The sequence below is a fragment of the Empidonax traillii genome, unplaced genomic scaffold (assembly GCF_003031625.1).
Source record: "Empidonax traillii isolate 1590-97213 ecotype Southwest subspecies unplaced genomic scaffold, ASM303162v1 scaffold1655:size138967, whole genome shotgun sequence".
In the NCBI taxonomy this organism is placed as follows: domain Eukaryota; kingdom Metazoa; phylum Chordata; class Aves; order Passeriformes; family Tyrannidae; genus Empidonax; species Empidonax traillii.
Window position 1 is genome coordinate 16697 of NW_020956848.1, and position 3292 is coordinate 19988.

Consider the following 3292-nt stretch of genomic DNA (forward strand, 5'->3'; position numbering starts at 1 on the left):
CCCCTCTCTAAGAGCGACAGTCGAGGAGTGGAAATGTTTGAACACTTGCGCCAGATTATTTTTCCATCCCCCTAAGGATTTGGAACTGATTGGAGTGACTGAATAACGTCCTGTTTTGTCTCCAGAATGCTTGTAATCCTTTTCACAGCCAAGCTTGTCAGGCTCGCTTTGGGTTTTGTTAGCTCTGCTGCACAAGTTACAGACCCTTTGGTTCTTTTGGTTTTTTTCATTTTCTTTTTCCTTTTTTTTTTTTTTTTTTTTTTTTTTTTTTTTTTTTTTTTTTTTTTTTTTTTTTTTTTTTTTTTTTTTTTTTTTTTTTTTTTTTTTTTTTTTTTTTTTTTTTTTTTTTTTTTTTTTTTTTTTTTTTTTTTTTTTTTTTTTTTTTTTTTTTTTTTTTTTTTTTTTTTTTGGAGCAGGATTTAGCGTTTTTGAACAAAAACCATCTCGCAGTTGAAACATGTCGCTTATCTGCCTTGAAACTGTTTTTTCACATATGCCTTTTGTTTCGGGAATAAGCTGTTTGGAATGTCTATGTCCTGTGCTGTAACACGTGCTACAGTTTGCTGTGTGGAATTTGGTCCTTTTTGAGAGATAACTGGTGCTCATCACATCCTGGTAATTCCCCTGACTGACCCTGAATGTGGGGGGGGGGGCTTTGTGGGGTTTATCTTTTTTGTTTTAGTTTCGTGTTCCATCCCCAGCGTTCGTGATGTGAATCCCGCAGGTCTCAGCTTTGAAGGGGACAACAAACAAACAAAAAAAAAAAAAAACAAAGCTTGAGCCCACAAGAGTGCACTGTAAATAGGGTCTTTAAAAGTCAAAAATTAGGGCTTGTAATGTTCCCTTCAACGAGGGACAAATTCCTGGAGTCCCATCCCTGTCCTGGGGGGGATAAACACACCCTTGTCTGCGAGGGTCTCGTGTCTTAAGGTGGAAAAGCCACAACCCAAATGCAGCTGTTGAGAATCCTTTGGAAAAAAAAAAAAAAAAGGGAGGACTTGGAGGGCATCACCAGCTTCCTTTTGTGGGCATTAGATTGGTTTGCTTTCTCTCTTGAGCGATAAGCACTTAAGTTTACTGCCAGTTAGAATTTAAAATCAATTAAATCACTTTTTATTCCTGACAGTTTAAAAAAAAAAAAAAAATACCTGCCTTGAATATCTGCAACTTTGGCTTGGTAAGTTTTGCCCTTCTCCTTTTGGGAAACCAGCTTTTGGAACTGTTTCTCTTGAAATCATCTATTTAAAAATATATAGAAAGAAGAGGGGGGGAAAAAAAAAAGGAGGAGGGGGAAGAGAGAAGGAAATGGGTGAACTGCAGACCCCCACAAAACAAACAACCCAAAGAAAACTGAGTGGAACTTGGAGCAAAAATCTCCTTCACCCAATTTCATAAAGAGGAATAAAGTTAAAATACAGTTAATTCCTGCAGCAGTCTTTGTGCAGAAGTCATGCTAAAAAGGGCTTAAGAGCAGTTAACTGTATTTTCTTATTCCACTCCAAACTCCTGCAAGGATTAAATTGGCTGTTTCTGGCTCAAGTGATCTGAGAAGCCCCACAAACTCTATTCACTTTAGCACTTCCCCAATTCTGCCACTTCTGTCAAGTTGCCATATTGTGTGTATTAAAGTAATTAAATGCAATTTTCTCACTTAATGATGTATTTACCCAGGTAATGTAACTTTGTTTAACATAAGCATTTTGTATATTGTTTACATTTTGAGAGGTAGCATTACGTTAAAAATGCTAATTTTTTTTTGTTTGTTTCTAGACAGTATTTTTATTACCAGAATAAGAAGTGAAGCTGCAAATATTTGATTTGTTTTTAAAAGGGACTTTTTCTTTCGTTTGGTTTTTTTTTTCGTTGTTGTTGTTGTTTTGGTTTTGGTTTGGGTTGGTTTTTTTTTGTTTGTTTGTTTTTTAATCTTGTTTTAGGTCACTTTTTTAACTCGAGTATTTAAAAAAAAAAAAAAAAAAAAAAAAAAAAGGACAACCCAGCCCTTTCAATTCTGGTTTTACAACTGCTTGTGCTAGTTTGTTGTCTGTTCCTGGTGTGAATTTAGTTCTAGTTTGCTGAATGTAGATATTCCTGTCTGTAGCATGTCCCCTGCAGAACACTTTACACTGAAGTGCATTTGACTGACCCCCCCCTCTCCCCCCGGGCTGCCAGACCTGCAGTGGGTGTTCAGGTTGCTCAGATTTGGATCAGAGGGCAGGATTTTCCCGACACAACCCGGTGCAGTTTGGTGAGCTGGAGTTCCAAACCCATCAGCGCAGCGCCTGAAGGGTGAGCTGTGCAGGGATCTGCACCCCACAGGGTCTCTCTCTGATCTGTCAGAATTTAGCAACTCTGAAGGTCGAGTTTCCACCTTCCCTGTGGGTTCAGCTCCTCCAGTGTCACCAAGAGTGGGAGAGGGAAGGGCAGAGCCCCAGCTTTGCTCCAGCAGTGCAATAAAAACCACTCGAGAGCGTGTTGGGTTTGGGGGGATCCCAGGAGCTCCCACCCTTGGGAAGGGGGTTTGGAATTTGCTGTGGGAATGCCAGCAGGAGTTCACTCCTCATGGCAGGGTGGGATCCTTCCCTCTGGTCTCTCTGCCTGACCCGGGTTTAATTCTAAAAGCCACAAATCACGAAATTCATCCCCGGAGGGGGGCAGGGAAAAAAGGAGGCTGTGCTCCTGCATCCCGGTTTGGAATCAGATTTTAGCATAATCAGCAAGAAAACTAAACCACTTGAGTCTTACTTCCTTTTTTTTTGTGTGTTTTTTTTTTTGGGGGGGGGAAGGAGGGGAGGAAATTCCTGCTTTGCAAACCCTGCCCCAGCCAGCGGGTGGGGAGCGGGTCTGAGCCCAGAGAGAGGGGGAAACGAGGGTGTGTGGTAGTTTGGGGGGGGCCGTGGTGGTAGATGCTCCCAGTCCTGTGACTACTGTGCAGTCTTTTCCATGCCTCCCTGAGCTGCAGGAAGCATTCCCAACCCTTGCTGAGGTCAGTGTGTGTGTCCCCACCACGGGCACCAAACCCGTGTGCCCCCCCGGGACTGCCCCACCCCTGCAGAGCCATTCCCCACCGTCCCCATCAGCCACTGCCCGTTCTCCTTGCTCTTTAGGAATTGGCAAAGCTCAAGAGCCAACTGCTGCTCGTCGTTTTTGGGGTGGTTTCAGTGTTTCCCACTCCGAAGTTGTGCTGCTCTCTGGCTGCACGACCCCCCCTTTCCCCCCCCTTCCCCAAAAGGAAAAGCAGCTGGATGGAGTGGTGTTGAGTGGATTACACACAGATCACAAAGGGTTGGGCAGG